This window comes from Sturnus vulgaris, chromosome 3, assembly GCF_052056855.1.
Source record: "Sturnus vulgaris isolate bStuVul1 chromosome 3, bStuVul1.hap1, whole genome shotgun sequence".
NCBI classification, from domain to species: Eukaryota; Metazoa; Chordata; class Aves; order Passeriformes; family Sturnidae; genus Sturnus; species Sturnus vulgaris.
Genome location: NC_142245.1, coordinates 57,148,529 through 57,161,062, shown reverse-complemented (window position 1 = coordinate 57,161,062; position 12,534 = coordinate 57,148,529). Strand labels below are relative to the sequence as shown.

At 42.0% G+C, this 12,534-nt stretch overlaps 1 protein-coding gene across 4 annotated transcripts in view; it reads right to left on the bottom strand.

The window, feature by feature from the left end:
- Positions 1 to 12,236, bottom strand: part of RGS17 (regulator of G protein signaling 17) — a 71,104-nt gene extending 58,868 nt beyond the window's left edge. For 2 of the 4 annotated variants that reach the window (XM_014888369.2, XM_088161715.1), the window contains exon 1: positions 11,941 to 12,236. The gene's annotated coding sequence lies outside the window, so the exon portion shown is untranslated. Of the gene's footprint in view, positions 1 to 11,272; positions 11,439 to 11,940 lie in introns of those variants that run through there. The other 2 variants (XM_088161713.1, XM_088161716.1) reach the window with 2 other exon arrangements.
- Positions 12,237 to 12,534: the final 298 nt, after the last annotated feature.

Genomic DNA, 12,534 nt, shown 5'->3' with positions numbered 1-12,534 from the left:
TGCTATTGCTGGAACCCGTCTCTTCTAGACTAGTACATGTCTACACTAAAATTTCACATCTTTATCTAGTTCCCCAGGATGCCAAGATTGAGAAGCACTTTTAAGTAAGATACAGAAGCATTTCCTAAAAGAGCTGTTTTGTCTGAGAAGAGAAATTTTACTAATACTAAAGCTATTTTGTATCAAAATCAACATTTTGATGATGGACCAAAAAAAAAAAAAAAAATAGACCCTTTAGGTTGCCCCAAAGTTTATGTAGGTAGGTAGGTGAATCTTTTCTTGTACACATGACCTTATGTGGTTTGCTGCCACTATTCACAGAGAGGATCACACTAGGTCACACAGCATTGAAATTCAAGCAGCACACTTCTAAGATTTCTTCAGGTGTAAGCTGCACCTTGAATACTCCTTATCAAGGGACCTCCCTTACATAAACAGGAGAGAATGCTCATGGAGCAGTCACACAGGCTTTACTGTCTTTCTGCTCCAGGGAGCCCCACAGATGAGTTTTGAAGGGAAAAGGCTGGAGGAGGGGTTTTGTGACTGGGAGGAGAACTGTTGCCCGGACATTTGAGCCCCCTTGTTTCACAAGATACGGATTCTGCATTCTGAGTGTTCTCTTCATTTTTTCATGTCCATTTGATCTAAAGAGAGTTTCTGGGACAAATGTTTAAAGGGGAAGGATATGAATGTATCAGGTGAACAAATGGAAGAGAGGAAGAACAATTTGATATGGATCATTGCACAAGAGCAAATGGAGAATAAGCAGTCTTTGAGTAAATGTGGCTGGAAATGAGAAAAAGGTTTTCAACAGGAGATCTGGAGCAGCCTCTGGGTAAGAATAAATGTAAAAAAAAACAAAACAAAACAACAACAAACAAAACCAAAAGAAAACCACCAAACCAAATGAAATAAGAAAACTCAAACAATCTCCTTCCCTCTCATCCCCCCAAAAAATCCATAAACCAAATCCAACAACAAAACAAAACAAAAAATACTTCTTGCTCTTAATATCAACTTGATCAAGAGAAGGAGAGAAAAAGAAAGAACTGGTTGATGGAAACAGACAGAGTTTGGGCTTAAATTAGCCAGGGTTTTTCCCTCAGCATACATTCCTATTTTCCAGTGCTCCTAAAGTTGCTACTGTGGCACCTGCTGGAATCAGCCATGCTACTGAACAACAGCCTAACTTAGAGTGCTTCTGAGCATGCACTGCCTGCCTGGTTCAATAGCAGCTGATTTCCTTCCTACCCTGCTGGATATACTCTCTACCTCAGAGAACAGGACTAGCACAGTTTAAAACAGTATCTCACCTAAACAGCTCAAGGTTTAATGTAGAAACAAACCAACAACAAAAGTCAGTCTGCTGTATGAATAGTACCCAACTTAGTTTTAAAACATAAAATACTGTCTTTAGATTACTCCAGATAGTACCTCACTGAATATTAAGCAGTCAAAATCAAGGTGTCTCTGGCATTCAGTGCCCTTGTTGTGTATGATCTCATTGTCCATCAGAACAATTTCTACTTAACAGAGCCTAAACAGAGCCTTAAAATCTTATGCTTGAAATGTGAATGATGACTAGCATTGCATGTAAGAATAGTTTCTGCCGTAGAAGTCCATTCAACTTAATGGAAAAATGTCTTGAACATTAATAGCAATTCAATTATTTCGAGTCTTAAAAACCCCTATGAACTATCTCCTATCTGTAGCTGGATCTGCAATAAATTATGCTTTCTGACAAATTTAGTCTTCTTGTATGAAATCTCTTTTAGACCATATTTTCTTGAATTCAAGGAGACCTCTCCCCCATCTTTCAAGGGACATACAGTAACTTACTTCTTTTCTTTACAAAATAAACTAAATCGCATTTATTTCGCCCATCAGCATACTTCATGGGAAATTTACTGGAGAAGCTGATTGGTGGTAATTCATGCCACAGCCCATGGATGTGCCCTCTCACAGTGATAATCAGAAGGCAATTAATTCAAAGTACCTGAGGCTAAATTACGAAGAAATCCATCCAAGCATATATAAAGTATATGCTGATATGGATTGAGTAAAGCATCTCCCCCAGTTCTGATTGCACCCAAGACTGAAGTACTGTTAAAATTCAGAGTAATTGGGGGTTAGAAATCGTGTGCTGCCTTCAGTATTAGAATTAGGTATGCGCTGACTAGTTAGTCCATTCCCTTCTGTTACCTGTAAAAATATTTTATTGTATTATAACTGTGATATTACAGGAACTTATGTCACAAAAACAATCAAGCTAAAATAAATGGGCATAGGATTTTTTTATGCATAATTTGGTGAATCTAGGACAGGTATTATTCTGTTATGAATAGGACTGAGTTGACTATACTGAGTTAAGTCATTTTATGAGGATGACAGATGTAGAGGCAGTGGTTTAATGGATCTCCAAAATCCCATATCTTTCTAAAGAACTGATGAGCTGAGAGTTATGGATACATCTATGCAGAAAGTATCCCATACAACTTGCCATATGCTTCCATTCTTTTTCATTTTTTAAATGCAGGTCTACATTGCTCAACCATCCAAAGTTTTCATGTTTTTGTAGTGTTTTGCTTACTGAGCAATTTTATTTTCTAACATGGCCCTAATTAATATTTTTCATATTGATATTCAGATTACATTTCAAAGGAGCATACTGGAGAGGTTTTACCCTGGTCATCTTCAAATGGGTAAGAATACTCAATCAGAAAGACTAACTTCTCATTTAGCTGCAAATTCCCAATTTTGTCCCGGAAATTGTCTGGATCTGGAGATTTTCTTGATCTTAAGCTCTCTCTGATGTTTATATATGAGCATTACTTTGGTAATAAGAAAGCTGGAGTAGGAGACAAGATTCTTAATGTTAGATTTTTAACCCTTGAAATCAACAAGAATTTTGCCCTGTACGTTTAATTTCTGCACTATTTTACTGTGTGTTCCTCTAATTACTTAATTGAAATATATCTCCATTTCTTTTCTGTGAAAAGCAGTGCTGTTGTCTTAGCATGCAAAGCTAATTTAGTTTGAAAAGTGAGCTTGTAGAAAAGACAGCAGGATTAAAAAGCACTTTTTAGGTCTAAATCCCAAAAATCTGGAAGGACGGGAATAGTCTTTTCATAATGTCTTCTTTATTTATTCTTAGTGCTTGGTGAATTGCTACATTCTCAGAATAATAAGAATATTATGAGTAGTCACATCCTCTTTTACTATTATCATCTTTCTGGATTCTTTATTTTCTTAAAAGCTCTTGAAAGGTCACATTGTATGAAACCAAGACACTGTATTTGCCACAGCATTATATGCCTGACCAAGAAAAATGCTCAGCAGAAGGAAGGTCATACAAGATATATAATTTTCCTGTTACCTCATGCACATACAGATATAAGCTACTCACCTTTCCTAAACTTTACACTTTCTTTAAAAATATGTTCAAACAATTCTCTCTCCTGTTATGTATGAAAAAAATTTATATTGAATAAATAATAACCTCCTTGTCCCACAGGTTTGCTAGAATATTAATAGTAATAAACACATGAAGGACTTGAGTGAACTCAGTATAGTTAAAGCCATTCAATATGAGCTATGTCAAATGTAATTTTTAAAACTATATATATTTGAGATGGGTACAAGATGGTTATATTAATATTTTATATCAGATTGCCAAATTGATGGTATTGTCAATATAAATATGTTGACTTCTGTTAATGAACACAACATTGTGATTCTAGAATAAACATGGTAGAAGTCAACATGATAAACATTAAATGTATTAAAGCTGTATCTTGGTCTGAAATTAAATGCAGGGAATAACTATTAAGCAGGTGTGTTACTAACTGGATCCTTCAAACATATGTTCATTTATACAGCCTGACAACCTACCCCTCTGCTGTGAACAAAATAAAAGGAACCATAAAAATCTGCAGTGTTCTCGCTTGTGGTAGGCGAATATCGAGGGAACAACATAAGCTAACAAAAATAAGTTACTGACTTGAGATGATCTGGATCCATCGTTAAGTAAATCTCAGCAAACACAGTTTCCTTTGGTTAATATCATATTCCTGAGAAGAAAGAATGCAGGCCAAAGGCAGAGGCCGTCCTGAAGAGATGTGATGTGCCTGTACTGGAAAGAAACTCTGGCTCTTAGGCTAAATGGACAATTTAGTTTCATTCATACAATTAGGGTGACCTGCTCTGCATGACAGGACAGTCTCATATTAGTGTTTTATTGGGAATGACCCTGGAATGTAGTAACTTCCCAGTCAGGTCTGGGACCATGCTAAGAACTCACAACAGACAACCAAGTTCTGGCGCAAAAGCTCAGGCTTCTGTTAGTTTGCAGAGAAAAAGCCCAGGACTCTTAACAACAACTGAGAGTCTTGGCAATTACAAGAATTGCTCAGTGCAATCCTGCACCCACAAGAGTTGTGCTCCTTGCCTACATAAACTCAAAAAAACCCTCAACATTTTCTCTTCCTTAAAATTTTTTGGCTACATAAAGCCGAAATCTTAAGACAGTGACATGAACACCATGTTACTTCTGTATTTTAGCACTGACTGCTATTGAAACAACAGCTGTGATTTCCTTAGATAGTTACTGATCAATTGAAGCAGGTTAAGAAGAGTATAGACAATGGTTGAAGGAGTATGGAACATATTTGGTGGGAAATGTCTTCAGGAGCCATTTAGGTTAAAAATAGAAAAATTTCAGAAGTGTATTTCTGAGTTTCTGAGTAGTCTGTATTGCAGGATGCAAGGTGACATACAGATAGTAGAGGTAAAATAAGGTAACTTTCTTGATAGTGCTGCTTTAACTAGAGTTTTCAAGTGTCTGAACTTTGTCAGTTATCTCTACCCTAGACTGCAATTAACAGTGTAGTCACAGGCTTTGACACAGATGCTGGATATGGGATGGTCCTTCTGCAGAGAGAGCTGAGGACAAGTCCAATAAAGTCAGATTCCTGTATTCAGAATCATTGATCAGTGCCCTGTCCTACATGAGCTATCAGCTCAAAGCTGCTGCCTTCCTAACTTCATAGTTTATGTAGTAGTTGCATTCACTAGGTATAGGTATTTCCTCTATCCTTTCAAGATTCTCACCACACGAGTACTTATATGTTTTGTGGTTGCTCTGTGACTTAATTTTACATATCAAATAATAAAAAACTTGAAAACAGCCTTGTCTATTCTGGTCAGCACAGTATTTACCATACAGCTGAGATTCTGTTAAATAACATCATCTGGGGTTTTTACATTGTGGGGGTCAGTAAGTGTTTATAAAAATACTTGGACAAATGTAATACATATAATTCTACACATTAGATTCCAGTTACCAGGTTATCAGATATATCAAACTGTATCAGTTAAATTATCAGACCATTATAAGACAAGTGTATTACAACACAGTAGATATATTTGTAAACCATTCTACGTGAATGATAAAAAAATAACTTTTACATCTCACTCTTCCCAAATCCATCTTGAAAGCTATGGAGCATCTCATTAATATTTTAGGACTTTGTAATTTCTGAAGATAATAAGGCTTGCAAATAAAAGTACCTTTTGGACACTGAGTAATTAGGGTGACACTTCCCACCTACATTCATTAAATCAAGGCTACTTGTGAAGCTCTTGTACAGGAAGTTATTATTCACTGTTCTCAATTTTCATATGATGCATATCATTGAGAGAGCAGACTCTACACTACCCAAAGGTCTGGTGCAATGTGAATATCAGAGAGCATGTGCTGTCTGCAGTACTGTCAAACTGGCAGATTGAATAAGAAATTCCTTACTTCAGAAGGTTGTTCTCATTAAGCAAACCATAAACAGTAACAATGATATTAAAAATTTAGTATGCATTTCTTCATTATGAGGCTACTGAGACACCGGAATGGGTTGCCCCAAGAAGCTGGGGATGCCCCATCCTTGGAAGTGTTCAAGGTCAAGTTGGATGGGCCTTTGAGCAACTCAGTCTAGTGGAAGGTGTCCTGGTCCATACCAAGGGGAATTGCAACTAAAATATCTGTAAGGGCCCTTCCAGCCCAGACATTCTATGACTTCCCTCTAATTTAAGCTTCTATGAGACCAGCATATATATGGTGATACTAATCAGGCAGTGGTGCTGTGAGAAATGTCAGGACTTCCTGCAGCTCCTTGCCACAGCTGCGACGTGCCCAGGACACGCTGCCTCTAAGGGTGCTCGTTGTTCTGAGATCTCTCTCTTGAAAGCTGTCTGAACTACAATACCAGAGAATCACAGAATCACTGAGTAATTTGGGTTGGAACAGACCTTAAATATCATCTTGTTCCAACCCCCTCATCAGGTTACTCAAAGCCATGTCCAACCTGGTCTTGGAAGCAGGTATAAAAGTGCTGTGCTAAGGACACCATGACAGCTTTCATCCATGCTTCCTGGGGTTTAATTGCTTTCTCCCACAGGATTATTTTACTTTAACTGACATAAGCTGCTGATAAATGAAGACATTGTTACAGCATACCACAGCACAGCTAAACATAATACAGCAAAAACATAATACAGCAAAACTGCCCAAACCATATTCAGCCTTCCTGGAAAAAAAATAAAAAGACCTCAAGTCTTATTTGAACTTAGCAAGGTGGCATAATCAATTAATCAGGGATCTGAGACAGAGTGGCTGTGTCCTCCAAAGGCAGCACTACAGTGACATTCTCTCTGCTAGGCTGTACGTACAGGGATGGGCTATATACAGTTGTTCAGCTTGTGATCTCACATATTTCAGCAAGCACAGAGCTGGCATCACTGGAGAGAGCAGCCGAACTGCTTCAAATGAAGCTGCTTTGGTAGCAGAGGCTACAGTATTTAATGAATCACTGTCTAATTTACTCCTTTCTCACTGAAGAACCTAGGCTGGTTTTGTATATACTGGTTTTGTATGGAGAAAAATTATGCAGCACAGATGTAGTGTTTAAGGTGCGTGCATGTTTTTAATGCTTGGCTGCTAGATTTAAGATTTTATTAAATTTTCTTTCTGTTCTATCTCCCTACCTGTAATTTTCCACATACGTTCTATTTAGATATTTACTGATTTCTAAGAACTTGCTGCCATTTGCTTACAAGTAAATAATGTATGAAATGTTTCTATTGTATGGAAGTTAAGATGCATTTCATTTATATTTTATAAGCAAAGAACTTAAAGACAAAGCTACGATTCAAAATTTTTATGATGATATGATAGAATCAACCTTAAATTGATTAAAATACGTTTATTTAAGTCCAGATTGATTAAATATACCAGAACAACACAAATTTTTCAAAGAACACAAGTCATTTAAATTGACTTTACATCTATTTTACATCACTGGAGCAGTGCAAATCAGAGAAAGCACACTAGGGAATCAAGCCCCTAATGTCAGTTTGGTCGAGGCACAGGTTACAGGGTTACATGGTGGCTGGGCAGGAGGAGCAGAGCAGACCCCGAGTTCATCTATTTGTGTGCTTTAAGCATTCCCCAAGGTCCCTGCCACAATCACACCACTTGGCTGCTTCCTCTGTGCACACTAGAGACAGCAGCAATGCCAAGGAAAACCTTTTGAGAGCAAATACCCAACTTCAAGTAGAGACACAAAATCTCTGTAGAAAAGACCTCTCGGAAATGGTTAACTTTCCAGAGTGAGACAGGCATGCAGCTCACTTCCTCAGATCTTCTGTAGCCAAGACCTGCAGAGGTACCAAGCTGAAGGGCTGGGATTTTTGGAGGGTTCAGAGGACTCCCAGGAGTCAGCAGCAAAGCTATTCACACGACTCTACATACAGCCTGTGTAGCCATAGCCATTAGCTATAACCACGAATAGCTAAACTTAATTACAACTTAATATATTCATTTGTTTTTATGCCCTATGCACAAGCTTTTAATTAATTACTGGTATGGAAAGTTTAATTGCACTATTTTATTATAAAAACTAATTAGAACAAAAGGTATGTCAATAGAAATTCTAAATTTTGTGAAGGATTTAGTTTTTAATGAATTTTAGCTCAAGCCAATTAGCACATGAATTTTATGTTCTTAGAAAACTCACCCTGTATTCACAGAATAAGCACTACTAGTAGGGTAAGGATATATTTTTCAATAAGAAAGCTGACATCTTGGTATGAGTGCAAAATAAATCCCTGACATCATGAAGACATGATCAGGATAAAGCTAATGGAACTGTAATGAACATCCCTGTAAGAGCTAATACTGTTTCACTTATACACTTTTGGTGTACTCATAAGAATCTCCATATGTTCATTCTTAAAGGTATGCATGTGAAGCATACAAGTAAGAAAGTGCTATTTAAAAGTGCTAGGATTGTAAGATTTATTTAAGATAACGTATTTTTAGTTTTGAACAAAAATGTATATGCCACATATATATATATCAACATATATATGTATGTTTTGCTACATATACACACACAGACACATATACACCACTTGTAAGTGGAAAATCATGTCTGGTCTGAGACTGGCTGACATTCCTCCTATCCTGTCCCCATAACAATACCTCTGCCTCTACTTCTTTTAGTCTTTTGGGAGATGGGGATTAACACATCTGAGGTTTCCAGCATTTTATTTTTTGTGAAGAATTTCTCAACTCATGGGTTTCTACACTTCTTTGCTTCATCATGTTATGCTGTGGATTGTGTTGCTCCAAGCTGTGTCTGCTGCTGAATTAAAACTGTGAGAACTTCTGTGTCTTTGAGTCCGGGTTGTGCTTTTGTAGTTCTCTGGTCTCTTATTCCTTTATTATTCTTATGACAAAATCAAAGACGGGCTACCATTGAGATCAGGGAAGTATTCTGCAACGTTGGTCTGATCAATACCTCCTCAAGCGGGACTGAACTCAGCAGTACTCTTCTGAAGAAGAATTTGTGTTACAGTTCCTTAAAAATCAGCTACATTTTATGGGACATTTAAACCTTCCTTTTGAAACTGTGCATGTTGTTCAATAAGCACATCTTTATAATGAACATTACACAGAACAATTAGAAAACAATGCTACTTCAAATGTCCAGAGTTCATATATACATACATATATATATATATATATATATATATATATATATATATATATATATATATATGTCCCTTGATGTATAGCTTGCATTTTGTATTTACTATGGTTGTTAAAAAATAAGAATTGCAGTTAAGAATAAAATATTTCATCTTCTTTTCAGGGTAGGTAGAAAACTGCATTGGGGTGGGAATTTTTCACCAAGCTGTCAGTCAGATTCCAATTCAAATCAATAGTGCAGTGAGTATTTCTCAACAGATAGCTTTTCAGTAGCCTTCTGGAAAGGAGTTCATGGGTTCAGGGCAATTCTTTGTGAGCCTGTGCTCATGTTGCATAACAAGAAGAAGAATAACTATTCTTATCTGTAGATTTCAAGATAAAGATCAAGGGCTGAGTACAGCTTCACACTCCTAGGCAGGTCTCTGGTGATAGGTAAAATAAAGTGACCTGATGTGCCAGTGCTGTACCTGCTCTGGTTTGAGAGGACACTCCTGGCACCTTACATAGACACAGCATGTGTTCCTTGTCACATATGAAAGCTAAGGAGCACTGAGTGAAATTATCAGACAACAGGCCCATAGTAAACAAAAGGAAGTACTTTTTCACACAAATCATAATTAAATTGTGGTGCTCGTTGCCACAGAACGGGGTTGAGACCAAAGCATAAACAGATTTTTAAAAAGGCAGTAGGGAAACTCAAAGTTTATTAAATATGATGGTCTGAGAGCAAACCCCAGTTTAAGAAATTCGTCTTCTATGTGTTGTTGAAACTTGAAAGGATATGCCAGGAAAAGATCCCTGTATGCCAGTCCTGTTTCTTACGTTTTTCTCCCTCCAGCGTCTGCTAATGACTGTAGTCAGAGCCAGGATATTGGACTAGATGTTCAACTCACTATAGCAATTTATTTGATCGTATTCTTTTAATTAAATTATGTTCTTATTTTGGCTACTTAAAAGGATCTAAGGCCTTGATGGAGAAAGGCATTTAAATGCTTCAATGCTCACGTTATTTCAGGAAGGCAAGTACTGGTGTGTATCATAGCATTTGCGTCTTAGGCCATAAACTTACTGGGGTGGGGCTCACCAATCTTTTAATTAGGACTTTGCTTTTTCTGGGTATGAGCTAGAATAAAAATATGTATTTGGTAACAGTCACAACAGTGGGCAACACTTTCTCTATAAAGGTTAAATAGTTTGTTTGCCTAAATGGCTTGTGCCACAGGTAATTTTCCCAGTGATTTATGTAAGGATGATGACACTAGCTTCCCCTGATGAGAAAGAGAATCAACTTCCTTTATAAAACTCCCCACATTTTTAATGCATGAATATTACATTTGTAGGAAGCTATTTTTCACCTGTTACCTATAATTTGCCAGCAAATATGTAACTTACTTATATTTATCTAGAAGGGTATTTCAGATTTCATCCATTTTGCAAAAGCATCTGGCTGCAAACCTATGACACACGTTGGTGAAAATCCAGATACAGAAATGAAGAAACCGAATACCGAAAACCATAAATTTCACTCCTGCTGTTTCTAAGCCTGACAGCACCAGTAAGGTTTCCCTCTAAATCAACAAGAAGAGACAGAGACGAATATTAGGTTGGCAGCCGAGCGAGCGAGGCAACCTCGGCATTCTGAACTGCGGGCGGTTCCATGCCGAGGAGAGGCGCAGCCCCGCAGGAGCAGCACACGGCGGGTCTCGGGCGCTGGGCAGCGGCACCGCATCCCCGCCCCACCGAGCGCCGCGGGTGTTTCCCCAGCGGCAGGGAAGCCCCGCTCCGCCCGGGGCCGCGCCGCCGTCCCGCGCTGCTCGGAGCCGGGCACGGCGCACCGGGAGCATCCCTGTCCCGCCGGCCGCATCCCTGCCCCTCCCGGCCACCTGCTCCTCCCGCGGCCCCCGCCCGCCTCCCGCCGACATTTCCAGGGGAGGGGCGGGAAGGAGGCCGGGGCAGAGGGATGGCGGTGCCGCAGGGTACGGCGGGCGGGGGAGGCTGGGTGCCGCCCGGGGCTCCGCCGCTGCTGCCCGCGGGGGTTCCCCGGACCAGGTCCGGCCCGGCCCGGTGCGGCAGCAGAGAAACCGGGCAGAGGGAGAGAGGGAGGGAGGGAGGGATGGGAAAGCAACTCCTAATCTTAGAGCAACGACTCGTTTGTTCACCCTCACCTTCCGCCGGCTCCTCGGATTGAAATAATAACAACAACAATAATATTAATAAAAATCACACCACCTCTCCTCGCGCGAAGCAGACCCACGTTACAGCCAAGGGAAGGTCAAGAGTAAAGACAGGAGGAGCGCTGCCTCGCCTCCGATCTGGCGGCTGTCACACCGCCAGCCCGTGCCCCCGGCTTCCCCGGGGGCGGCGCAATCCCTCCCCTGCCCGGGCTGGCAGCATCGCCCGGCGCGGCGGATGCCCCGCGGCACCCCCAGCACAAACCGGGGGGCGGCGGAGATGGGGGGTGCGCGGGTAGAGCCCGGCGACACCTCTCCCCACCCCTTTGTGCATCGCGGGCAGGACACACACACACGGGCGCGCACACACACACACACGCATACACACACACTCCACCTTGCAACCTCAGCGCCGAAGGCACCCGTTGTTACACACACACACAGGCACGCTTACACACAGCCTGTCCCTCTGGTGAATGCATTTTCTGTTGCATTCTACCGCCCGCCATCCATCCATCCATCCATCCATCCATCCATCCATCCATCCATCCATCCATCCATCCATCCACTGGTCACCCTCCTTCCTCTTCCTCTTCCCCCCTACATCCCTCCCTTTGGTCGGTGTGGTTTTCCCCACACACACACCCTTCGCATCACTATAAAGCAGACATTTTGGTGCCGTTTTTCACGGTTCAGGCTGAAATAAGCGCGGAGCGCCTTACCCACCCCCGCCCGGCTGCGTGCAGTTGGCGCTGAGCGATCCCGGGAAGGGCTGGTGCGGCTCGTCCCCTAGCGCAGCTGGTTCGCTGCCATCCGCCCAACTTCAGCACCCAGCCGGCGGGGAGAGGGAGGGAGGGAGGCGGCGGCAGGCAGGCGGGCAGGCAGGGAGGGAGGAAGGGAGGGAGGAAAGGGGGCAGAGAGAGAGAGAGAGAGAGAGGGAGCAGAGTGAGGGAGGGCGGCGGAGAGGAAGGGAGGGCGGGAGGGTGCGAGGAGCGGCGCGGAGCAGGGAGCCCCCGCACATGCGCTCTGCCGGCGGCGGCCGAGCCCGGCGGCTGCGGGACTTCCCCCGCTCGGCCCCGCCGGGTGAGTCACGGCCCGCCCCGGCCCCGCTGCGCCGCTCGCCCGCCCCGGGCTGCCCGGCCGGAGCCCCGCAGCTCGCAGGGACACTCACTCACTCACTGCCCCGGCAGCCGGGCCCGCGGTCTCCGCAGGCGGCGGGGCCGGAGCGGCCGCATCGCCGCTGGTGGCTGGCAGCGTGTGTGTGCCGGCGGAGCCGCACGCCGCCCTGCTGAGCAGGGGAGCGCTAGAGGTGCTGGGCTG